General features: G+C 39.3%; 1 protein-coding gene and 1 long non-coding RNA gene across 16 annotated transcripts in view; one reads left to right on the top strand and one right to left on the bottom strand.

Annotated features, from left to right (window-relative positions):
• Positions 1-1984: 1984 nt before the first annotated feature.
• Positions 1985-13260, bottom strand: LOC140483847 (uncharacterized). The gene is made up of 4 exons (XR_011962056.1): positions 12633-13260; positions 9674-12106; positions 5311-5485; positions 1985-3928 (listed from the first exon to the last, which is right to left on the bottom strand). It is a non-coding gene; the product is annotated as an uncharacterized lncRNA (long non-coding RNA).
• The window catches only part of foxp1b (forkhead box P1b), a 478263-nt gene continuing 461752 nt past the window's right edge, over positions 10671-27181 (top strand). For 3 of the 15 annotated variants that reach the window (XM_072582566.1, XM_072582567.1, XM_072582576.1), the window contains exon 1: positions 13456-13739. The gene's annotated coding sequence lies outside the window, so the exon portion shown is untranslated. Of the gene's footprint in view, positions 10769-13451; positions 13740-14588; positions 14705-27181 lie in introns of those variants that run through there. The other 12 variants (XR_011962055.1, XM_072582565.1, XM_072582575.1 and 9 more) reach the window with 8 other exon arrangements.

The following is a 27181-nucleotide window of genomic DNA, read 5'->3' as shown; positions in this document are numbered from 1 at the left end:
GCCGGAAGACTGGAGGTTGGCTAACGTGGTGCCACTGTTTAAGAAGGGTGGTAAGGACAAGCCAGGGAACTATAGACCAGTGAGCCAGACGTCGGTGGTGGGAAAGTTGTTGGAGGGAATCTTGAGGGACTGAATGTACATGTATTTGGAAAGGCAAGGACTGATTAGGGATAGTCAACATGGCTTTGTGGGAGGGAAATCATGTCTCACAAACTTGATTGAGTTTTTTGAGGAAGTAACAAAGAGGATTGATGAGGGCAGAGTGGTAGATGTGATCTATATGGACTTCAGTAAGGCGTTTGACAAGGTTGCCCATGGGAGACAGATTAGCAAGGTTAGATCTCATGGAATACAGGGAGAATTAGCCATTTGGATACAGAACTGGCTCAAAGGTAGAAGACAGAGGGTGGTGATGCAGGGTTGTTTTTCAGACTGGAGGCCTGTGACTAGTGGAGTGCCACAAGGATCGGTGCTGGGTCCTCTACTTTTTGTCATTTACATAAATGATTTGGATGCGAGCATAAGAAGTACAGTTAGTAAGTTTGCAGATGGCACCAAAATTGGAGGTGTAGTGGACAGTGAAGAAGGTTACCTCAGATTACAATAGGATCTTGACCAGATGGGTCAATGGGCTGAGAAGTGGCAGATGGAGTTTAAAAGCTGCTGCATTTTGGGAAAGAAAATCTTAGCAGGACTTATACACTTAATGGTAAGGTCCTAGGGAGTGTTGCTAAATAAAGAGACCTTGGAGAGCAGATTCATAGCTCCTTGAAAGTGGAGTCACAGGTATTAGGAAAGTGAAGAAGGCGTTTGGTATGCTTTCCTTTATTGGTCAGAGTATTGAGTACAGGAGTTGGGAGGTCATGTTGCAGCTGTACAGGACACTGGTTAGGCCATTGTTGGAATATTGCGTGCAATTCTGGTCTCCTTCCTATCGGAAAGATGTTGTGAAACTCGAAAGGGTTCAGAAAAGATTTACAAGGATGTTGCCAGGGTTGGAGGATTTGAGCTATAGGGAGAGGCTAAACAGGCTGGGGCTGTTTTCCCTGAAGCGTCGGAGGCTGAGGGGTGACCTTATAGACGTTTTCCAAATTATAAGGAGCATGGATAGGATAAATAGGCAATGTCTTTTCCCTAGGGTTTGGGGAGTCCAGAACTAGAGGGCATAGGTTTAGGGTGAGAGGGAAAGATATAAAAGAGACCTAAGGGGCAACTTTTTCATGCAGAGAGTGGTATGTGTATGGAATGAGCTGCCAGAGGATGTGGTGGAGGCTGGTACAATTGCAACATTTAAGAGGCATTTGGATGGGTATATGAATAGGAAGGGTTTGGAGGGATATGGGCCGGGTGCTGGCAGGTGGGATTAGATTGGATTGAGATATCTGGTCGGCGTGGACGGGTTGGACCGAAGGGTCTGTTTCCATGCTGTACATCTCTATGACTCTAAAACAGCAGAAGGAATGCTAAAGTGTTGACAATTATTGAAAAAGTAGAATATAAGAGTTAAATCATCAGGAATACGTTTGTCTGTTCGAGGCAGAGGCAGGAGAGATTGTTACGGTGTTGAGGGGATGGCAGTGACATTGAACAAATATTTTTGTCTGTCTTCACAATGGAAGACAGGAGTCAGCAGAGTAAAACTCAATGGATTACAATCCAACATCTCCAGGACCTGATGGCCTACATTCCAGGGTTCTAAATAAGAAATGGTCCCCACAAATTGACGCTAGCAAATGTAACACAGCTATTCAAAAAAAAAGAGGGAGAGCAACAAAAGGGAAGTGCAGGCTAGTAATCCTGATATCAATCATCAGGTAAGTGCTGGAATCTATCATTAAGGAAGTCTTAACAATGCACACATAAAGCACAGTTTATGTTGAACAAGTCAGCATCGTTTTACAAAACAGAAATCCTGTTTGACAAATGTATTACAGGCTTAGATGTATTGAGTAGGATGGATAACAGTGAATACAATCTGGAAAAGTTTGATTTCTAAAAGTTGTTTAATAAGGATAATACACAATATAAGGGCTCAAGAAATTGTGAATGTTATATTAACATGGATAGAAGACAGAAGTAGTTATCAGCTAAACATTACAAATGTATGCTTAATCTTCAGGTCATAGGGTAGTCAGAGACTAGACATACCCTGAAAGATGTGTGTGGACCCTAATGCACTGACTACAAGTTAATTGCCTGCAAAGTTTAAGTTTTCAAAAGACTTTCTACTGCTGTAAAAAAAGATGCAATTTGGCATTTAATGTTGATGCTGTGCTGAGTGAATTCCTAGCGGTTTCTCAATCCAGGACAAGCCAGACTGGCTGTAAACATTGCTGACAGGCAGGGGGCAATCTTTAATCGGATCAGCATCAATTGGATCTGTTCTGACAATAACTGGAAGATTTTGGTCATGCTGCTCATTCTAGAGTGGAGAATGGCACTATTTCAAATCATTTGTGCCATAGTGCTAAGCATTTCAGCCACACTCCAAAATGGCAGTCTCCACTGCATTTATTGCAGAGGAAGACAGTGAGCTGAGGAGGTGTACAATTCACTTGTCTGTTTTCTCTGGGTCCTCTTCTCACCCAGCTGAGCTTTTTATAACTGTTCACTTTATCCATTGTCTTTCTGATCAATCATGCTCTGGACAATAGAGTAATGGCCTCCCAGTTGTCAGTGTCAATGTCCGCTATCTTCATATTTTGCTTGCAGATCTAGTTATAGCAGAGATATGGATACTTAGGAAGTCACCTCACAGTTACCACTTCAGTTTGAATCTTTGGGTATTCAGCCATATTATACTGCACAACCATCTGATGAAGGAGCAGCGGTCCGAAAGCTAGTGCTTCCAAATAAACCTCTTTGACTATAACCTCGCACTGTGTAATTTTTAATTTTGTACTCTCCAGTCCAACACTGGGACTTCCAAATCCATCTGATGAATGTGACTGAGCCAGCATAAATAAATTGGCTTTGTAATAAGTCAATGCTGATGAAATAGAGATGCTCTGGGATCTTTGAATCAGTGATCCTGTCCTGTCAAAAGATGCCAGGAATGCATTTGAGACAACAAAGGTGAAAGCTGCACAGGCCTCTCTCCTGCCTAGCACATGATGTCAATGTCTGATTACTACAGAAGAGTATGCTGAGGACACAGTTTGATAGATTTACAGTTTGGTATTGTCGGTCATCTTGACCTTGCTTCATGCTGTCTACTCAGTTTGTACATAATAGCTGCAGCTTTTCCAATGTGCGTTTCCGATGTAGTTGTCAAGTAATTGATTGGTAACGATTGTTGAACCTAGGTGTATGAAGCTATCAAACCATCAACAACTTCCAGTCTCACATTATCAATGCTGATCATGACTGGTAATATCCTGGTCCATTGCATGTACCATCCTAATGCTTATGGTAAAACTAAATTCTTTACAGGCACATCAGAGATTGTCTGTTTGCTACTGGAAGTATTCCTCAACTTGGAATGCTAATCTGGCATCATCAGTGAGGAGCAATTCTTTGATGAAAACTCAGTATACCTTTGAGATACATCTTCAGTGCACAAGTGTAAACAGCTGTCTGTCAGTTCTGCTATCTAAGTAGGCACTCTCTGTATCTGACTTGGAAGCATATGGCAGCAGCAAAGAGAAGAAAATGCCAAAGTGTGTCCATACCAGAATGCAACCCTATTTAGCCCCATTGCTGATCTCAAAGGGTTCTGATCTGGTCCTCCCATAGCTGATTTATTCATCCTGTTGTCACAGACAGAGGTGATCACATTGAACAGCTTCAGTGGGCAGGCAGGTTTCTTTAGGAGCTTAAGCAGACAACCTCTGCTCACATAGTTTAATGTTGTTGAGATTAATGAAGTCAATATAAACTGATCTTGAGACAGAAAAGTGTGGGAAGATCTCAGCAGGCCAGGCAGGATCTGTGGAGAGAGAAACAATGTTAACATTTTGAATCTTTGGCTTCCAAAGAACCACATACTAGATTTGAAATGTTAATGCTGTTTCTCTTTCTGAAGACCTGCTGGGTTGCTTCGTCACTTTCTTTTTTTAGTTCAAATCTCCAGTATCTGCAGTATTTTGCTTTGATATTGTGGTGTCCTTTGTTTGGCATTTCTCTTGCAGGTATCTGACTAAGATGATTATGTCAAAAAGCAAATCAGAGCAGGACTAAAGCAAATCAGAGCAGGACTTACACACTTAATGGTAAGGTCCTGGGGAATGTTGTTGAAGAAAAAGTCCTTGGGGTACAGGTTCATAGCTCCTTGAAAGTAGAGTAGCAGGTTGATAGGATAGTGAAAAAGGCATTTGGTATGCTTTCCTTTATTGGTCAGAGTATTGAGTACAGGAGTTGGGAGGTCATGTTGCGGCTGTACAGGACATTGGTTAGGCCACTTTTGGAATATTGCATGCAATTTTGGTCTCCTTCCTAACAAAAGGATGTTGTGAAACTTGAAAGTGTTCAGAAAAGATTTACAAGGGTGCTGCCAGGGTTGGAGGATTCAGGGAGAGATTGAGTAGGCTGGGCTGTTTTCCCTGGAGTGTCAGAGGTTGAGGGGTGACACTATAGAGGTTTATAAAATCAGAGGGGCATGGATAGAATAAATAGACAAGGTCATTTCCCTAGGTTGGGGTGTCTAGAACTAGAGGGCATAGGTTAGGGTGAGAGACAAAAGATATAAAACGAACCTAAGGGGCAATTTTTTTCACACAGAAGGTGGTGCGTGTATGGAATGAGCTGACAGAGGAAGTGGTGGAGGCTGATACAATTACAGCATTTAAAAGACATCTGGATGGGTATATGAATAGGAAGGATTTAGAGTGATATGAACCAAGTGTTGGCAAATGGGACTAGATTAGGTTAGGATATCTGGTTGGCATGGACAAATTGGAATGTAGGGTCTGTTTCCATGCTATACATCTCTATGACTCTAATTGCCTTTGAATAGCTAAGACTAATGTCATGAAGAAACAGCTATCAGTTAATATGTACACATATCCATCAAGAATTAACAATAGCACCTTTGATAATTCATAGTCCTTTACAACTATCATTAGTAGTTATCAGACTTTTTTACCACTGCATGGTGACTACAATCACTCAACCAAATGCTAATTAGATATTGGCTGCCTTTATAACTTTAATGGGAGTTGAGTGGTACCGTGATAATTTCACTTGTCGTAGCATTATACCCAGATTGATATTCTGGGGATATGTGTTCTAATCCACCATGGCAGATGGTGACCTTTGAATTCAATTTTTGCAAAGCAAGAACTAAAAGCTAGCAAAATGGTGACCATGTACCTATTGTCATTTGTCATAAAAACCCATCTGGTTCACTAATGTCCTTTCGGGTAAATCTGTTGTCCTTAACTGGTCTGATCTACAGGTGACTCCAGATCCATAGCAATCTGTTTGGTTCTTAACTGTCCTCTGGGATGGACAATAAAAGCTGGTCAAGCCTGTGAGGCTCACATCTCTGGAATAAACAAAGAAAATTGATAAATTTATCATCTTTACTTAAGCTCACAGTTGTTATAGAAAAAGAAAGTTGAATTTACACTGGTGAATATATTGTACAGCTTGTATTTGTTAGAAATCTATTTATTTCTGTATTTCTATCCAGATCAGTTTCTACTAAAAAATTACTTTTCTAATAGACCCATATTGTAAATATATTTCCTGCAAATCTGCTACTATAAATATAAACTGAGATAAATGCTGGAAAAATAATTTAACAGTCAATTCAAAATAGTCTTGATCAGGATTTTAGAGCTAGCAGGTAATCTATTTCCCTCAGTTGCACTCAATATTTGCTTCATGCATTAGATAACACTTCTAAAGTTCACCTGAGAACAATAGTTTTAGGGTACATCAAGGCATTCATTTTTAAATAGCTTGATAGTAAAATCACAAATGTCGTCTTTGTCAACCTTAACAGTATAAGAACTATAAAACATTGAAGCTATGATTAGTTTTTTTTATGATTAAAAAGTACTATATTCTACAGGGAATAGTAAAATTCTAGTTTCAGACTCAAATCAATCCTATAATGTATGTGGTACCACTGGGGGCTGTGAGACAGTGAAAAGATCCACCGGGAACTGCGCTGTAATAGAATAATCAACATATCTCACTTCCAGGCGTCTTGTCACTTGTGAGTACTGCACTCTGAAGTGTTCTGATTATGGGAGGGTGCAGCAACTGAAACAATGTGGTGTTTTATTGTTTTCCTTGGCTTGTCGGAGAAGGGAAAGATATTTTTTACTGTTAAACAGTTAGCAGGCCAACTTTTTTTTCACCGTGTGTATTTAAATATGCTGTCAATAATCATGACAGAATTAATGCAAATCTGTTTTATTAATATTGTGTCTGATCAAATCACACAGTTTGAAATGAACTCTAATAAATTATCCAAGGTCATTTGATAGCTGAAGACCAACATAAACAGACTGGTACAGAGATTGATATATTTGGTGTCCATAAACTATCAATAAGTAGATGAATTAGAGAGCTAAATAAATAATAGCATGAAGAAAATTATACAATATTTTAATAGTCTCCAGATTGGGCAGCACAATGTCGACAAAGAACAAAAAAGTGGTTTTTGATTAAAGTGCAGTATTCAGCTGAGGTATTTGTAATTTTTCCTTGAGATCTTATTTCATCTCTGATTCAGTTTAGGTTCAGTAATGTGAAACCACAAATGCATATTTAGCAGAACAATAGCATATTTAGAGGTTGTGGTCAAGCAAGAAATACGATTTATATTCTTTGAATCTGTTACTGTGTAAAATGATTTTCCCATCAGTTGCACTAATTTACTTTGGTATTTAACAATGCATTTGTAAGTAAAGAATAATATCAAAAATACTCAAATAGAATTCATAGGAGGTACACTTCAGAATACATTAACTCCTTTAGGATGCAAAGGTTGCAGTGCATTTCATTAGTATTCTGGTATTTTTTATTTGGTCTTGATCTAACAGCTTTAAAATTCACTTGATGGATGGTGCATTTAGACACAATATTTTACTAAGACTGATTCAAACTGCAAGGGATCTCTAAATTTATTTTATTTACCAAATTTGATCACTGATCTTTCAAGGTACGTACATGTTTGACGAACTGTAACAACCTGGTTTTCTTTCAATGCGATGAAATGTTTTATTCATTTTACAATAAACATGAAGAATTCATAATATTGGTCATAATTCAAGCATAATTAGCCATCAAATACTTAATTAATCTGTTTAGTTTGAAATAAAATGTTTGTTCCGAATATTGTTCCATCCAGTATGATTGAAGTCCACAACATTGTCTGGTTTTCTAATGTTATCTTTGCTGCCAAATCTTAGTTATATTGAATAAATTCTAAGCTTTAAAGTCAAAAAGCTTCATTCCACCTCCAGTATCATAGCATTAAACCTTAATGCCTTAAGGGTGACAATAAGAGAAGTTAATGAGATAGTAGAACCAGTGCCAACTTCCCAATCATAAGGACAATTATCATATTGTTGTACCGCCTAAAGATAAGTCACTGGTTTTAGTGGGGAAATTAATGGTATAATCATCGACAATCACTGCTGAGAATACCATAGAAAACTCACTTTGAACAAAATGAGTTTTAAACACTTAGAATGGTTCAGCTATATGTACTTCAAATCATTTATCTTCCTTATGTTGATGTTATAGGACCTGCCACATCTAAGCACTCTTCCATAACATTAAATATGAGAATCTCATATCTTGTCATGAGGGAACAAGACCCAGATTTTAGTCATTCACTTGGATACCTGTGTCTGTTTACAGAATATACTGAAGCGCATCAAAGTATGGTGACAAGGAACTGTGTTTCAGACCAAAATGTTCCTTATCAATGATTCTATTCTAATGTCATGCTGTGTATTAGATAGTAAAAACTGACTGTACAAAATTAAGATTTACATAATTGAAGGTCTTGTTTTTATAGCCTAATACAAAATAATAGTCAACTGGCCATCATTCGGCAAAGTGTCTGCTTTTTGCATATCAGAAAAGGGAAAAACTTAATTTAAATTCTGATTCTAATATTGGAATTAATTCAATACATTTATATTTCGTGCACGCAACCTAAAAAAGTAAAAGTTTAATCAACTTTTAAATTTGTTCTTAATCTTGTTTTAGTTTTCTACTGTGTTTTGCCTCAACGATAGAGACAAATGCTCATTGATGCAAAGAGACATTCATCTGTCTCCATGTTTTACAAATACCCAGATATAAGAAAATATGGTGAGCAACATCCAGTTAAAAAATGCAACTAATCTATAAAAACTAAATCTTCAGATTCCTTTATCTCTGAAATCAGACTCCTTTCACATATCCACCATAGGTATGCTTAGGTAGGATACAGTTTGGTTCAGCTAAAAACATATAACTATATCTCTGTAGTTGGCTACCAGGATCATGGGGATAGCTTATTGCATAAGTTATAAAAAGCTCAAAAGAAGTCTCTAAGTATCCTGCTAAGCAGTATGGTATGACAAAAAAAAACATAATAGTTGCATCCTGAGGCATTTTATTCTCTTTGTAGGTGGAAAGGTGATGGAGGTTTGCATGTACAGTTTTGTTTGTGGTTGGCTGTATGATCAATAGGAACATTTGCACAGCTGCAAAATTGTAAAGAAGGCTTTAGGCTGTGAATTTGTTGATAAAGCAATAGATGAAATTAACAAATTAAAGATGTAACAGGGAAACTAATGAGGATAAAATTGATAAAATAAATTTAAAAGAAATAAAACATAAACAAGAAATGTATAATGACATTGACAGAAAAAGGAAACACTAAACTAAAATACTTTTTTCAACTTTTTTAAAGTATAGAATTAGAAGTAATATTAAGTCTACTAGCTTCTGGAAAGAAATGAGGAAAGTTTACAATAAATTATTAACAAATTGTGGATTTCCATCATTTAGATGGCTATATCAGAATTTACAATGTGTTAGCCTCCAAATTCTATTGTCGATTGTATATCTATGTGAAAGTTTTTATTTTTAAACATTGAATAAACTTTATGAAGCGAGGAGAATGTTTCTTTTCAAATTCAGTGGTGATATTGCCACACAGATAAAATACCCTACTAGGTCTGTGAAATTGTTATCTCTAGATTTTCACTGATATGAACACGGCATGCCTTCAGTTGGCCACTTTAGTTGTATATATGAGTTTCTTTTCAGACAATGAGAAATGTTTTATTTGGATAAGAGATTTACATTTTGTTTGTACATTGTTGGTTTACCTCTGCTAAACAAGCAAGAAACAATGGAAGAGACCTGGGATAGGACTGAAGGAAAACTGAGAGAATATGGGAAGAAACAAGCGTTGTAAGGTGATTCAGAAATCCTGAGGAATATGCCCTTCATGGACATCAAATGATATGAAGTCATATTGGTTTATATTGTGTCCTCACAGTCCCACTTATTCACGGAAATATGAAGAAAACCAGAATTCACCAGGCCTCAGGAATCCCAAATTCTACATTTAACCTTTAAGCAGTCCAGCACTTATTAATTCTTTATGTGCTGTCAATTGGTTGCAAGACCGAATGAGACACAAACATGGAGAAATGAATGTTTTAGCTACAATGGCACATTCCCTGAATAGATTTAAGGAAAATCCTGGACTTACCCAATTTGCCAGAGCACCTGGAATGGTGTATTGTTATCCACCGAGATAAAATACAGGAAGTAAACAATCTGACCGACCCATAACCTACAGGCATTGGCGAGACCGCGGAAGCGTGTTCAAAGTGTAAATTGTTAAAGGGTAAAAATGGAGTGTAAGAAAACCCAAATGACATATTTGAAAAAAAAACGATTTTGAAAAACGTTAAACAAATTGATAGAATGGAAAAGAATAAGTTGGCGCATGAGTCAGGAGGGTGTCCAGCGATAAAACTTATTTTGTCCACTCGCCATCTGCCTTTAGTTACAAATATGAATGCCCACAGCTTGGACAGGTTTCCTACGTGTTGATATATCCAAGGACCAAGATCATACGTGACAGCGAATAGTTTTGAGCAATGATTCCAGTCCGAATGTAAAACCATCTTTGGTGTAATATGAACGTCATTTGGTAAGCACGGGATGGAGAACAAATACATCGGTTGACCATACAGTTGCGAGTCCATACAATATCCACATATGCCAGCCTAAATTGATACCTGACCATGCAGGTACAGTGTAAGTACAAATGACAACCTTGTTGAGAATTAGGGTATGCCACTACTGGAGCTTATACCTACAAAAGGTTAACATATGTGGACGTCAATCACGGAGATAGTCTACAGAGGTCAATATTCACAAACCCGATTGAGTATCGATACAGTTTGAAGAACTGTATGCTTTATAGTTGGACGTCCACATGGGTAATAATCACAATAAGTTAACGCTAATTTACAAGACACCGTCGATACCCCTTCAGAAAAGTGAAAATGCTCCGTGCGATGTACCTGGGCAATTTGGTCAAAGCGCGCTATTCTTCATAATCATTTTAAAGAGGGTATAAGCATTAAGGGAGCCAGAGGGCTCAGGGAAATTCGGACGGCACAAGGTTATTCCGAACGATTTACTCCCCGAGATGCAGACCATATGGTTAACATCTCCAGAACACTACAGATGTGGCAGACTGAATGGACACCAACATGCTTAGTATATGAATTAATCTTTCCATAAAATCTTTACAACATTCGCGGCTGAAACAAAACTCAATTACTTTGCAACCGTAAGTACCATGGAGACCAGAACAATTGAAATGAAATGTCGCGAAACCCTCTTTGTCCGATGTTAAAATAGTTTTCACTGGAATTTTAGGGTTTTGGAATAAAAATACAGTTATTTTAGGAGGAAAAGCCCTCCGTGTTAATAAGATACAATCTGCGAATCCATCCATCACAGATGTTTGGTTGATCTAAATGTTGTAAAACCAAAAACACAGAGTCCGTATCAGTTTCATTGCGAATTAAATAAAATATCATTCAAAGATAGAATTAAAGACAACAATGAAAAAGAATCTCATTACGTAACGATGAAATGAGTTGAAAATGGGTTTATTAAATCAGGCATGTGCTTTTTTGAGAAAAGATTTTGAGTCGAAACGCGCACGGAGTGTTGAGAAATGATAGCTGGATTAACTTTGCAATAAAGTTTAACAGTTAGCTTGCATGCCGATTTGCTTGTTGTTATCTCGTTGTTTGTTGACGCTCCGTGTTGGTGCTTTGCATTTCAACAACAAAAAGCAATCGGCGACCAGGTAAGTCCAACAGGCTGAATTTAAAACCACCAAATCTCCACACAGTTATCCGAAATATACAGGGACGGTCACAGTTTGATGGAATTCGGAATAAAACGTCGGCGCATTCCTCCCCGTTCGGAGACGGAGATCGCAGAGTTCAGAAACGGTGTTAGGAACATGCTCGGAAAGGGATCAGAAAAGTGCAGGCTGTTCAAACGAACTGGGTTACGTTCTGCTATTCGAAGCTATTCGTTAGGAGGGGGAAAAGATCCCAACGATTTTCGGTTTCCACTTTGTTGGCGAAAAGCGAATTTAGTTTATTTTGTGTACAATGGGCTAGTATTTACACAGCTGGGGAGAACTGTGGGGTTCGCGAGAAGCTTCATGACTCACGGTTTTAACAGTTGTGCAGGTATTTGATGTGATAAACACGTGTGGATTGGCTTCAGCCGGTTCTATAATTGCATCTAAACTATTAACTTTAATTTTAAAAAAGCGTTCATTGTATAATTGGAATGAAACCTAAATATGACAGTTATCATTGATTCTAAGAATTCTGACATTTTGTTATTTTCAATCATTTTGATTATGACGCCTACACGCACTAAATGTTTATAACATTCCTAACTTTGTACCATTGCATTCTGCATCGAATCGTGCTCAAATAATACTGCCATTGTATATGCATTATTTCCTCCTTGGCGTTTCCCGATTATTTTTGTAACCAGGGGATGGCGTTCCAAGCTCTCCATTTGCACAAATCCATCTCTGAGCAGAACGGAGACTTGAGATAAATCCGCCACTCTTCAGCACGGCCTCTGATGGTCCCTGTAATAAATTAAGCGTGATTTATAAATAAATTTATACCTCTGCATTTTAGTCCTTGATCAAGGACGGACAAGGTTTCAGAAAGATTTCAGTTAAATTGCAGATTAATGTTACGTTCTAGAAGTGTTAATTGGACTACTGAACCGATTCGCAAGCATTTTTCAAGAAAAGAAAAATCGCCCTATCGGGTTTGTAATTAATGTTTTTATTATAAGGCTATCAAGGAAAAAAAATCTCTCGCAGTTTGGTGTGCTCGATTGTTTCGGGAAGAGTTATATATCAATTCCAGTCATCAGTAGAGTCACAATGTATCAGAGGATGGGTCTTGAAAGGATAGTGAAGGTTTAGAGGACTCTCTCCTACTCCGCTTTGGTGGAGTTCAGGGCTGATCACACCCAATCATATCAAAGAGGATCCTCTCCGCTCGCCAAACAGCCTAAACGTTAGCTACCAGAGAGTGCACAACAGATCGTGAATAAGAAACGACATACGTTACAAGTTACAAACTTTACCCTCCACGTCTTACCCCTTGCAACATAACTTTACTTTGTTATTCCTTTCGGGCAAAATAATAAATAAACGCTTCTGGCCGTGGTGACTGAATGGGAGAGAGAGAGAGAAATGACACGTGTGGACCGGCACTTTGCAGCTTGTCCTCGTTTTGCTTTGAAATGGTCAGTGGAGTCAGATAACAGTAAGGTTTGGCACTCTGCAGATTGACACTTTCTACTTCCTGACAGGGTTGTCCTCTTGCTGAACTTTCACCTCCCGAACCCAGCTGCCTTCATTGGCCAGAGAGCACCAAGCGAGCCGAGCCGAGCCGAATTGGTGTGGGGATGGGGGGAGGGAGGAGGTGAAGAGGAGCTCAGCGCTGCGTCTCCCGGACTCGGCTTGAGCTGCTTGGCCCGGCAGCTGTCTGTGACCAGAGGAGCGCTCACACACATACACACGCACACTTTCAACATTTCCACAATCACTTTCACTGCTTCTTCAGAGCCCAGAAAAGAGAGAGACGGGTGAGGTTTTTTATTTGGTGATTAGAGGAAGGTGGAGGGGGCAGTGACTGCTTTATTTGCGGTGTTCACGCCAAAGTTGGAGTGGCCGCTCTGTGCCGCAAGCAGAGATCCTGAAGCAGCAGCAGCGTCCACACCCCCCCCCTTCTCTGTCTGAAAAGCTCTGATACATGTTGTTTACACAGCAGGTGGATATGACGTCAGGGGCCAGCTTACAGCAAAAAATAACAACATCCAACTCCGCGATTTGTATCTTCCAACCTTCCCCCCCTCCCCACCCACCCCATGCACACACACAGACACACAAACCACCACTCCAACAAAAAAAAACTCATTAAGTTCGCTAGAATTGTGAATAATGAAAAGTGGAAGGGGAAAGCGCTGCGGGAGCATAGGGAAGGATCTGATCAAGTGTTGAGCTCGGTCCCGGCTTTCTAGTTGGTGCTAAAGGGATTTTTGTGTCTTTGGAAAGCGGCTGCTCCACAACGTAGTGCCCGAGCGGAGTAATATATTGTTATTTATTGTGTGCTTGTTGCATGCTTTCTCGTACACAATCGCATGTGTGTTGCAGGGTCAAATTATCTCCTGGTTGCCCAACAACCTAAAAGCAGCACCAACTGGTAAGTTTGAATTTCATTCTTCTGTCTTGTCCTCTCTCCCCCCCACCTCCCCCTTGCCCTCCTCGCTTTCAGGTTTAACTCTTTCTGCTTGGCTTAACTCAAATTTCCTGCAAAGCCCCACGTGCAGTTTGGGGTGTTTTACAGAGAGAAAGAAAACAGCTTTGTCGTTCGTCAAAGTGGGTTTCGGCAAATAATTTGCATTGGCAACACAGGCACACACAAAACTGCTGCTGGGGTGGTTGTTGGGGGTGGGGTGGGGGGGGGGGGGAGGAGGCTATGGGTTGTAAGTTGAGGTGTGGGAGTCCCCGGGGCTTGATGTAGCTTGAGGTTATTCATCAGAGTGGGTCAGTTTGAAGGAGTTGAGTTGCGCGAGATATATCTGACCCCTTTTTTTTCTCCTCTCCCTGTAATTTCGCTGTTGTTTCCCGAGGACTAAATCGGCGGAGACTTGACAGACTGGAGGAGACCGAAGGGATCTCGCTTCTAGGATCACACCATTCCTGTAGGGGGACATTGGCACACAGTGTGCGAACCGCACGGGGAGAGGGGAACTCCTGAAACTTGTCACTTTTTTTTTGTCACCGTCCTGCGCTTTTCAGAAAGAGCCACGCGGAGTTTGGATGGGTTAGGGTTAGCATGTCAACATGGGATTACCTAGGAAGTCATCGAAGTTACGGGGGGGGGGGGGGGGGAGGGAAGGTAATTGAGGTTCCGCTGTATCATTTAGTCATAGTTTGTGCAATCTGTACTGCATTCTACGGAGTTTTCTCTGCCAGATGTGTATCGATTTGAGGTGGAAGGGTGGTTGCTGGGGAGGGAGGATTAGCAACTTAGTGCAATGCCTGGCTCTGATCGCCAGCTTTTGCAGTGCGGCCCGAACACACATCATCGCCACTTTCTCCTATTCGCGGGCCGCTGGGAGCTCCAATACTGGAAGCAAAGAAACCCACAGCCAAATCAAAAAGGTGCTGCTGATTTGTTTTTAGACGTCCTTTAAAAGTTCGATCGAGCAAGGAACGCGCTGCTGTTAAGCCCGGGCAAGTTGCAATTCACACGGCCTCCGGGGTGAGAGAGAGAGAGAGAAAGCGAGCAAGTCTCCTGCACCTAACCTCTATTACCGAAACAAGTAGCAGGGTTTTTTGTTTGTTTGTGTGTCTGTGACACAGAGACACACAACACGCAACCTCCCACCTCCCACCCCCCCCCAAAAAAAAACTCCACCTCTCACTGGGAGGTGACTTCTCCCCACGGGAACTGGAGTCCACTCCTCATTGTCCCTGGGACTTGGGGAGGATGAGGTGAGGTGTCAAACACTGTGGTTGTGGTAGTGGTGGGTATGTGGGACCCAACAAGGGGGTCGGAGGGGGTGAAGGAAATGGGGTGTTTTTTTTTCCTCCAGATGAACCCGAACTTCCCAAATCCAGACAAACTGTTTAGATAGAGATAGGGAGTTCTCCACCCCCCCCCCCCCCCCACCTCCGCCCACCTTCCTCCCACCAACCTCCCCCCAACCTTCCAGCTGCATCTGGCGCCTCCGCGACTTTGTTGTTAACTTGGTGTTTGTTTAACTTTTTCTTGTTGATGAAAGGACGGAGCTGCGGCTGTACGAGTAGCCGCCGAGTCTTTTGTTATGGTAATGCCGGTGTTTAGTCAGATCTTTTCCTGGCGAAAACTTTCCTGTCAGAACTGCTCGCCTCACGTCAGACGCTCTCGATCGCCTCACACACAGAATGGAACATACCTCACTTTTCCACCCCCACCCCAAAAACAAATCCCACGCGGATCCCCAATAAAACAAAAATAATAATTTTTGCATTCGGTCCTATGTTTATTCGGCAGCTTTGCTCCCTGACTGAGTTCAGCCTGCTCCCCTGGAAGTTTGCTCGCTTGACTTCGCCGAGTTTTGGCGGCTGCTGGGCGGACAATGAGTTTTTTGTGTCTGACGGGCAGGGAAGGTGGGGGGTGCGGGCGGTGTTTAACCTCGGTATAGAAGCAAGGTACTGCTTTTTATCAAAGGCAATTCTTGACAAAACAAAAGTGTGGAAAAGGCAAAGTCAAGCAAGGTCCTTCTAACACCCCCACCCCCCCCCCCCCCCCCCCCCCCCCAACTCCCCGGTCAGATTTAGGACCACCCTCTGTTTTTGCAGCTCCTCTTGGAATTAGTTTAGTTTTGGTCGTCTCACATCTCCTCCAAAGTTGCAGGGTCTCTAAAGTTGTGTTGAGGGGTGGGGGGGGGGGGGGGGGGTAGTGGGTGGGTGGAGAGGGAGATGTTTAATGTTAAGTCACAAAAGAAAAGAAAATGCACAAGAGTGGAATTTAGCTTCCCCGCCCACCCACCCCCATCACCCCCAATCTTGGATTACCCAGTGTCTGAGAAAATTGCACTAAAGCAAACAGCCCAGCGAGAAGCGATCCTTGACAACCGCAGAGCAAAGTCAAGCGGCGCGCACATCAAACAAAGTCCGTGCTGGGCCGTTGTCAAGGGTCCGCTCCTCGGGAGGCTTTCAACCGTGCGCCCAGGCGCTGCACACCAAATACTCGCACACACAATCGGAAGATCGGAAAAAGGGAGAGGCTGTGAGTGGAGGCTCCCCACCAGCCCCATAACTTCCACTGGTCCAGAGGAACTTTATATAAAGTTTCTGTGTTAAGACAAGATTCAACCACCTCAGATTTGAGTCATCAGAATCACGTCTGCTGAAGTCCATTCTTAACAAGTTGGGGCACAAAGAATGATCATTTTAGACCGGGATTTCGTCTAAGCGTGTAGGCGCACACATAACTTTTATGTCATGAATAGTTCTTTTTGAATTAAAAAATCCGCGTTATAATTTTAGTGATAAAATTATATTTATTACCGACCTTGTAGTTTGGCTGGTTCAGGAGCGATGATCCAAGCCCTGACGGTAGATTTTCGTTGGATTATGCATTTCGTTGAGGTGCATTTTTGTTATCAGTTGCCAAATAATGGATGGAATAAAATCAAGCAATACTCCGCTGATACAGACTTTAGCACGGCCAAAAATGACTGGTGCTACACCTCAATTATTTATCTCCAGACTTAACCTACATTGATAGGTAGCACTAGTGTGAACAGATTGGGACTTTGTTCAGTTTTAGTTATAGCAGGGATTTGGCAGAACTTTTATTGAGTTGACGGAACAGGATTCAATTAGTGTTTATCTACAAGTTAGTTATAAAGAGACTGAGTCAAAACTTAATACCAGTTAAGCTTCAATCTGTAAATACTGTACAGTGTGATTAAGAAATGTAAAATTAAATATCAATATTTGTAGATACTAATTTTTGTATTTCATACAAATGATCCCATTTTCATCAGAGAAACTGTAATAAGACAACATATTTTAATACATGTAATATCTGTATTTTAGTGAAACCCACAGAAGCATGTTGTGGTTGTAATTTACTTAAGTATATACAATTCACTGAATGATGCCTTTACATTGACGCCATTTGTAAATCACATGAAATGTAAACAATTTCAACACCCAACCTAATTTCCTGTCTATTGTCATTACATCAATATATCTCTATATTGGTTTATTATATGACAAGATTATACAGAAACATTTTTATTTGTAGCTCTTAGTACATATATAATTATTAAAAACAGATGATTTATAAGAATAGATGATAGTAATGAAAAAAAGTTGACAGATATTAAAAAGTGGCAGCTGACCAAAATAGAATAATTTAGTACACGCTAACTTTAAGGGGAATGTAATGATGTTAGAACATCTTAAATGTATTTTTCATATGTTTTTAAAACTATAAAGTTGACAAAGAAGAGAATGCTGTGTTTTTGTTAGGCAACATTGGGGAGAGTATATTGAACCTGTCAGTCAGTAATAATCTTCCTTCTTGTGGTAGTTGAGTCACTTACTTGCTTTGCACTGTTGTGGCAGTAGATTTGAGTCACAGCACAAGCTGACATTTGAAAATATCAACTGTGAGGGCTATACTAACGACTGGGACCCTATCAGGCTGTATGAGCAGTTGACCGTTCTTACAACTAAATAATGCTTATGGAATTGATGATCAATGTTTAAGTAAAGAAGTTAGAGATTCAAAGTCTTACAAGTTGCATATTGTCTAAGAAACTCATCAGTCTGGCTATACCAGTGGCAAATCCTGACACTTTACATTAAACTAAATTAAATATTATAATCAAACAAAATATACATTTTAAATAGTATAAGCCGTAGGCAAGTTTAAAAACCTGTTTGTTATACTATTATGTTATTTCATATATGGTTATCTTCGTGGATGATAGTCAGAACTGTTAGGAAATTAGGATTTTCCATTTTTAATAATTAATCAAATTCCTTAATTTCAATTAATATGGATTCATAATAATGAGTATCAATGCATTAATGTTTGCCAAAAATGCTTAGTGAATATGGATTGTCGTGCTGTATGTACATTAACAGCTATTTGCCGTTTTATGGCAAATAATCAGTATTCATACCTGTACATAAATTCACAAAAATTGCTGGACAAGCAATCCATAGTAAAAAAGTAATTGGCTGTTAATGAATAAAGTTGGCATTACGTATTGGAGAATTAATGATTTTTGAGAACAGTACATTAGCAGAGTGCTGACAGACCTAATTACATATAAAGTAAGATATAGATATATGGTTTTGTATCTGCAGATCAATATACTTCCCAAAAGAATACCAGATTCTCTAGAGAATTTTTATAAAATGGTTCAGTTTGACTGTTTGCCAATGGCCTTTGTCAACCAGCAATAACATTATGAATAGGCTTTAAACTACTTTCAAGTGCTGACCAAATCTGTATACATTTTCTTTTGTTTCTTAAATATCTGAATTTTTTTTCTAAGTTTATTTCCTTCAAAATTTCAATAGTTTATCACTTTGCTATCTAAAAGTTTATTTTTGCATACCACATGGATGGTGTTTAGATGTGAATGCAAATGTGAAAAGAAATCACTTCTCAGATTTTGCAGGCAAGCTGAACTGATAGAGAAAGGGCTAATGAAGCATGACTCCTGAATACCAGCAACACATTCTGTGCAAACTAACAAGCCCACATGAGTGCAGTTGCAGCTAAAGTACTATTTGATTACTTTCTATAAGATAGTTGTTTATTGAGATCAGACTATAGTTTTTTATATGTTTAGGTGTGCATAGATTTTTGAGATTATTGGAATGGTATATCTTAACTCTGCAAGTGATATTGATTAATTTGTTTGCTTTCCCCCATTCCATTGAATATGTATTCATTTATGATCAACTTAATTTTGATTTCTTCTTTTAATTTGCCTGATCAAAAATAATTAATATTTGGTTGTGAGCGTCTCAATATTTTCACATAATATTTAGTTGATTACATGTAAGGCTTCTTGGTCTGAAAACTGAGGATTCTGCATTGAAATTAAACTAAAAATGGGTTTGTTCCACCTTTGATTATAGTGTTCTTTCACTCTAACTACAAGCTAAAAGCTTATTTCTGTCAAATTTTATGACTTACCAAAATCATCTCCAGTAGTATAGCAAATAAAGCACTTAAAATTGTGATTCAAATCCTCTTTTAAACTCTAATGAGTTTTAATTTACATGTTTGTAAGCATAACACTATTTGTTTACACTATGTCCAGAAGGCCTGCTGCCAGTCCATTTATGATAATATGCCATAATAACTTTTTTCCATATATAGTTTAAAGACAGAAGTATTATTGCGGTTTGTCATTATCTTTGATTGACAGCCAGCTTTACAGATCCAATGTAAACAGTGAATGTCATTTGCTACAATGATTGAAGTTTTAACAGCTTCAAAATGGAAAGAATTGAAATTGTGTTCTTTTTCCACTTTAAGAGACTACATCATTTTGTGCGGACTGTTGATAAACTAGAGTTACAGTTGTGTGGGCGATGCAGTTTTAAGGAGCTCAAAAATGATAATAAAATCTTACCATATTAAGGGTGGTCCACATAAGCAGATTCAGAAATTTAACACTTTATTTCTATGCATTTATTGAAACAAGCTCAAAGGTTAAATACTTGGATAGTTTTTGAGGAAATAAAAACTGAAATATTATATTCTTGCAAGCAGTATTCTTTAATTTGAATAAAATATTTATAATTAATAACATTGTAGAACTTTCAAATATGTGAATTTAATTCTAGTTTTTTTTTAGAAAGTGAAATTGAGATTAGGATACTCCATATCACAAATGACAAGGAAATGGATTTAATTAGCTATTAATTAACAGGACCAAAGATATTGCATTGCAGTGATGCAGACAGAAAGTATACTGTTTAAATGGTTTGCATGATACTTTGACATGTTGGAATGTCTTCATAGAAATGTTGAAACGTACCTGTGGGAATTGCTGCGATTGCTATATCTGCCAAGGTCACCTAACATTTCTCCCTAGTGACCTAAAATCTTGTTGTCAGGCCATCAGGCAACAAAAAGTAACAGATGACATTTGAAACTGAAAGTTTGCTTAGCTTTTACACAGTTTTCTTTTGGAGGCAAAAAGAAAACTGCCAAAAAATATTAGCAGTATTGTAATATAATGTAATGAGCATTCATGATTTTGGTAGTGAGATATTATTGTGTCACTGAGTCAGTCACATTTCCAGAGCTGGTGGCTTTCATCTCGTGCATCAGTGTCAATTACTGTATATTTGTCTTAGTTTAAATTTTCAATATCTGAGGAAACTAAGAATCAAATTTTGAAAGAAACAGTCAACTTTGGTATTATCCAATCACAGAATGTGTGGACAGTTGTAAATCCCCAATAGTTTATTGTTTAATTAGAATTTTCAACTGGAATATTATTTAGGGGATGGTATTTAGTGTTTTAAAATGAACAAATCTTTATCTTAAGTAATGAAACAAAAAATGTTAGTTGTTCATGCAGACTACTTATATGTTGTAGGGTAGGACATTCCAGGCTTTGAAAAGCTCTGAAGAATCTTTGCCTGGCAGCTTCGAAGCAAGGAGGATCTATATATTGCAGTAATTTTATTAGTAATCTCTGCAGCCTTTATTACACGTGCTCTTTATTTGGACTTCGCATTGCAGTGGATAGATTCATGCTTAACCTGGTGAAGAAATCTACACTGAGGTTTTAATATTTAACACACTCTCTGTTCTTGCTAACAACTAACTTGATAGATAAAATTGGCACCTGATTTAAGAAAAAGCTAGCGAGTGTACTTATAAAAAATTGCTAAATGCTTGTAATTCAAAAAGCACCTTTATGCTTGAAAAGGCTGTTTAGCTGCAAGCAAAATCTAAAGGTTAGAAACAGGGGAACAAATAGACACGGTTAATCTAACAATGCGTTTAACTATTTTAAAGCTCATTTAACACCAGTGGATTCATTTTGGTTTAGTTTAGTTTTGAATCAATTTTTACGCACACTTGTCATGGGGAATTCATCCCCCTCCCTTCGTGAAAAAGAATGCAACACTCCTATTACAATTTATAATAAACTTTTAAGCTACATTGTACTGCAATTAGTTGTATGTGCCTCTTTACTAAAAACTTCACTTGAAACCAAGTTTGTTTTTAAAAGTTCAGGACTGTAGAAATGAAATTCTGATCTGCACAGGTATAGATTCTGTTTTCAGCCTTCCAAAGGGCTGCACATTGTAGTACAGAATATATCATAGTCTCAGAGGTGCTTGATTTTCTTCCAACTATGGCATGACATGCTTTTTGGGAATTAGGCCATTCCGTGTCTTGAGAGGATTCTCCCAAGCCTCCTGACCTGGACAGCCATCATGGGTGCATCCTTGGTGTTAATGAACATCCCTTTGTATGTCTCTGCAATTCTGGATGTAAAGGCTCCCTGGGTATCTGGAAGTTCCTCTTTATAGCATCAGAACTTTGATTTTCCACATGTTTATTTATTTGCTTTAATTGCTTCATAATAAATTGAAGGAAGACTAAATGTAGTTATACAATTGGATATACAATTTATGTTCTAAAACAAAGCTCAAAGTTGAGACAAAAATAAAAAAAATTCCTGTCACCTTGCTAGGTTATGGTTTTACTGACACTGATTGACCTTTACTTCTGGTGGCAACTGATAGTATGTAAGCTTCAACAGTAAGAATTTACAGTCTGCTCCACTGGGGAGAGGGGAAGATGTCAGAGCAGAGCCCAGTCTAGTTTCAACTGACTTCCAACAGGGGTCATTGCTCAGTTGTAATTTCCTGAGCAGATTTTCCCCTCCCTTGTCCAGGGACAGTGAGGCCGATTATCAAATGCTGTTGTTTCCTAGCTGAGGTACAGTATTGTAGCACAGACTGAGGGCTTGAGTCCTTCACTAGACTGTAAGACGCAACTACTTATTGGATAAGTGCACTGACTGATCAGGAGAGCCCACATAAATGACTTAAACACAGATTGCATTGGAAATGGGATTGCTGGCAGGTTGCTTTCATTATGAAGTTTCCTTTGGAAAAGTCAATTTGTGGGACAGCTCAGCTTAATAAAAATGCTGTTTGCATGTGTGTAATGTATTAGCTTTTGCCACATTGTCTGTTGTGGTTCCTTGCTAGTCATAGTGTGTTAATTCAACAAGCACAGTATTCGATAGATATCTGTCCAGAATAAATGTGCACATTCAGTTTAAAGCTCAGTAAATGGACAACTTAAATTTTTGACTACGGTATATAAATAATGAAACCAAGGTGCAATTTTAGATTAAATCATCCCCAATAATCAGTCACGTAATGTATTGCAGTTCTTGAACAACAAACCTAATTATACACAGGTAACAAAATGTATCATTGTATATCAAATGAGGTGCTATCATTCAGTGATACAATGGTTGTATTCTGTATTATGGTGTATAAGATATGCACATCTCCTATCTCTGCCTGCGCTGATCTTTTCCTTGCGATAATATATTTACAAAAACAAGATACATCCTGTTTAACCAGTTCTTTTATTTTGGTAAAAGTGAACCAGTTTACAAGCTGTAATGATTGAAATGTTAACTAGAAAAATCGACAAAGTACAGTCATTAATAAAAAATATAGTCTTCAACATTGGACTGTTGTGCCTATTGAGAGAAAATGTAAACTGGCCTCTGAAGTGACATGAATTTAGATTTCACATAAGTTGCACTGTATGTATTTAATAAGTATCTGATAGGAATCCCACTTCCAGCATTTAATATACCCTCCTGAATTACCTGAACATAGCAATGAGCAAGTTAATTTATTTTTACTGGTCACTATGTTTAAGATTAGCGTAGATTTTTGGAATTTCTCAGGAAATTTCCTTTACACAGTTGCTTGTCTTTCTTGACTAAACCTTTGAATATGAGGTGCAGTGGAATAAGTTAGGTTTACCAGAAGAAATGCTGAAAGACAGAAGAGGAAGATTATTCTTAGATTGGTGATGTAACAAAATTGAAGAGCAAAAGAGTGAGAGCAATATTTAATGTTGGAACTAGTAATGGGAGCATTATTCTTGTGTCAAGAGTTATAGTGCAGGAGGCTGCTAATTTAAATATCATCACTTTGGCAGAATTGTAAAATTGTTTTGAAGATTAAATGGGCAAAATGCAATGTTTGTGACTTTGCGATAATCTTTTTAAAAAGCATCTTAATGCTCAGTTGTGTGAATCTTTGAAAATTGCAACAATTGAATACAGAAAAGAATCCTGAATTGAAGGAATAGAGAGGCACAAAAAGTGACCTGAGAAAGAAAGTACTCTCCTACAAGACACTATGGAATTAGACTGATGTGAAAAATGTCAAGAAGGTTACTGAGCTTGGGCTGAATTTTACAAAGAATCGGCTGTGTCAATTTCAGGGAGTTTCTTAGAGGAATTTTCTCTGTGAGCTATTGCAAATGATCTCATGCAGTTCTCTGCCGCTCACCTCATTGTCATCACATCTCTATGACACCATGCTCGTATTATCATGTGCTCATCAGTGGTGGAATTATTTGCCAGTGGCAGGAGTTCCCTGCTTTTCTCATATTGGGGCCATATTTAAAGCACAGTCATGCAACAGATCATTCATTACCAGCCAGGACCTACCTTTCACAGTGCACGGAAGGGGAGAGAATGTTAAAGAAGAACTGAGGGCACATAGTTGGCATGTGTGACACTTGACTGTAAATACAAACTTTCATTTGTGAATGCATTGTAATTTTACATTACATCTCTAATGAACTGTCAGCATGACTGCAGCTGCAAGAATCAAACCACAAAACTTACCTATCCTTAGTGTCAACCCATTATGGAGCCCTGTCTCGGTGAGTTCTCCCCTAATGCCCACAGAAGCGCACTGCCTTCATCATGTTCTGGAAAGCCTTCAGACGGTTGAAAATGTTCACTTTTATTCAACAACAATAATTGGATATTTACTGTGGAGAAGCAAATGGAAGCTAGAGAACTTGGAGAAATAAATAGTGATATCTTGAAAAGTGTCCATATTACAGAGGAGGAGGTGCTGGTTGTCTTAAAATGCATAAAGTTGGATAAATCCCCAGGACCTAATGAAGTGTATTCCAGAACATTATGGGAAGTTAGGGAAGTAATTGCTGGGCTTCTTGCTGAGATATTTGAATCATTTATAGCCATGGGTTAAGTACCAGAGGACTGCAGGTTGGCTAATGTGGTGCCATTATTTAAGATGGATGGTAAAGAAAAGCTGGGAACTATAGACCGGTTAGCCTGACGTCGGTGGCGGGAAAGTTGTTGGAGAGGATTCTGAGGGACAGGATTTACATTGCTTTGGAAAGGCAGAGTCTAATTAGGGACAGTCAATGTGGCTTTGTGCATGGAAAATCATGTGTCACTAACTTGATTGAGCTTTTTGAAAAGGTGATAAAGAAGATTGATGAAGGCAGAGTGGTGGAGGTTGTTTATACGGACTTGCAAAATGTTTGGGAAAGTTCCATGTGGTAGACTGGTTAGCAAGGTTAGAGCACATGGAATCTAGGGAGCGCTAGCTATTTGAATACAAAATTAGCTTGAAGGTATGAGATAGAGGGTGGTGGTGGAGGGTTGTTTTTCAGATTGGAGGACTGTGACCAGTAATGTGCTGCAAAGATCAACGCTGGGTCCACTGCCTTTTGTCATTTATATAAATGATTTGGATGTGAATATGGAAGGTATGGTTAGTAAGTTTGCAGATGACACCAAAACTGCACAGTGAAGAAGATTATCTCGGAGTACAATGGGACCTTGATCAGATGGGCCGAGGAGTGGAAGATGGAGTTTAATTTAGATAAATGCGAGGTGTTGTATTTTGGCAAGGCAAATCAGGGCAAAACGTAGGGGCCTGGAGAGTGTTGCCAAACAAAGAGACCTTGGGAAACGGGTTTACAGTTCCTTGAAAGTGGAGTTGGAGGTTGATAGGATAGTGAAGAAAGCATTTGGTATACTTGCCTTTATTGGTCAGTGCATTGAGTAGAGGAGTTGGGGTGTCATGTTGCGGCTGTACAGGACGTTGATTAGGTCACTTTTGGAATACTGCAGTCACTTCTGATCTTCCTGTTGTAGAAAAGATGTTGTTAAACTTGAGAGGGTTCCGGAAAGGCTTACAAGGATGTTGGAGGCTTTGAGCTATAAGGAGGGGCTGAACAGTCTGGGGATATTTTCCCTGGAGCATCAGAGGCTGAGGGGGTGGCCTTATAAAGGTTTATAAAATCTTGAGGAGCATGGATAGGGTGAACAGCCAAAGTCTTTTTCCTAGGGTACAGGAGTCCAAACTAGAGGGAATAGAGGAGAGAGGAAAGATTGAAAAGAGACCTAAGAGGCAACTTTTTTTATGCAGAGAGTGGTGCATATATGGATTGAACTGTCAGAGGAAGTGGTGGAAGCTAGTATAACTGCAATATTTAAAAGACATCTGGATGGGTATATGAATAGGAAACTTTTAGAGGGATATGGGCTGAATGCTGGCAAATGGGACTAAATTAATTAGGATATCTGGTCGACATGGACGAGTTTGACTGAAAGGTCTTTTTCTGTGTTGTACAATTCTATGACTATGAACAGCAGAAAAAAGAAAAAGACAGACAAAAGAGCAAGCTTTATTTGCATCTGAGAACAGATAACGATCAATTGCCTTTTAAGCACCAACAAATTTATGGTCAATATCAGATCACTGCATTCAACTCACAGCTTTTGGAATGAGGTTTCAGTTAGGTCCTGTCTGATTTTGGAGCCGACCTTATGCTGCTTTGTCGTGCTAAATGTGAGTTCCTCCCACTTGAAGACTATAAGTCCTGCTTAGAAGACTGCTGCCACTTTTCAGTGCCTGTCATATCCGTTCACTGCGCCAGTTGTGCAGAACATTTCATGCTAGCCATATGCAGCACATTTTGTCTGGATTGTATTGTTTGGTTCCCAAAGACAGATATATGCATTGGAGTCTCATCTTCAGGAAGCCTGATAGCTCTGGTCAAAGAATGGGCTGCATCATATCAATTACTGGATTAGTGGTGCTGGAAGAGCACAGCAGTTCAGGCAGCATCCAACGAGCAGCGAAATCAACGTTTCGGGCAAAAGCCCTTCATCAGGATGAGAAGGGCTTTTGCCCGAAACGTTGATTTCGCTGCTCGTTGGATGCTGCCTGAACTGCTGTGCTCTTCCAGCACCACTAATCCAGTATTTGATTTTCAGCATCTGCAGTCATTGTTTTTACCTTGCATCATATCAATGCTAAGCCTCTAAGTGTAACAGAGTCACCAGACATAATTGCAGAGGGTAGACCTTGTCTCTTCTTAACAATCCTTGCAAGTCAATTAGTCCTTGGTACAGAGCAGGAATATGATAATTCTTGAACATATAGGAATCATAGCAGCTGCTGGAGTATCTGGTGCAAAATGGTAAGATGCAGTACCTGTAGTCACAGATGACTTGTACATTAATGGAATGGATCCTTTGTCTGTTGATGAAGTCAGCCATGTTTTGATATGACCCTCTCAACCTACAGTGCCTTGCACTTGGGCGAAGGAAGATACTATCTAGCTACAGTATAGACCCTATCACCAATGAGATGAAGTAGTGTGACCTGGCATCAGAACAGTTTTGATACATTCATAAGTTTAAGGTTGTGAGATCCTACACAGGTCACAGTTAATCCTTGGAAGCAGCCACTTGTATAAAAAAAAGTTATCACAGTTGTCAACTTGATTGCTATTGGGATAGGATGGCCTCCCACCCCTTCAGGCCACAGGTCCTGCTTGTGTAGATGACATAGTTCAGGGCCTTTATCAGCTTTTCAGAGGTGATGTGCCTTGCTGGTTCGGAGAAAATGACATTGAGGATGAAAGACTCTGACCTTCCTGTACCACCTTTGCATTCTAATCAGACCTTAATCTGCAACTCCTTCCTGTAGAGGCTGTTCAGCAACTACTGGATTTTGCTGCTGGCTCTGTGAGACTGGTGCTAGTTCAGTCCTTCCTTC

Source organism: Chiloscyllium punctatum, chromosome 12 (genome assembly GCF_047496795.1).
Source record: "Chiloscyllium punctatum isolate Juve2018m chromosome 12, sChiPun1.3, whole genome shotgun sequence".
NCBI lineage: Eukaryota > Metazoa > Chordata > Chondrichthyes > Orectolobiformes > Hemiscylliidae > Chiloscyllium > Chiloscyllium punctatum.
The sequence above is the reverse complement of the archived record's forward strand: the minus strand, read 5'-3'. Positions and strand labels throughout refer to the sequence as shown.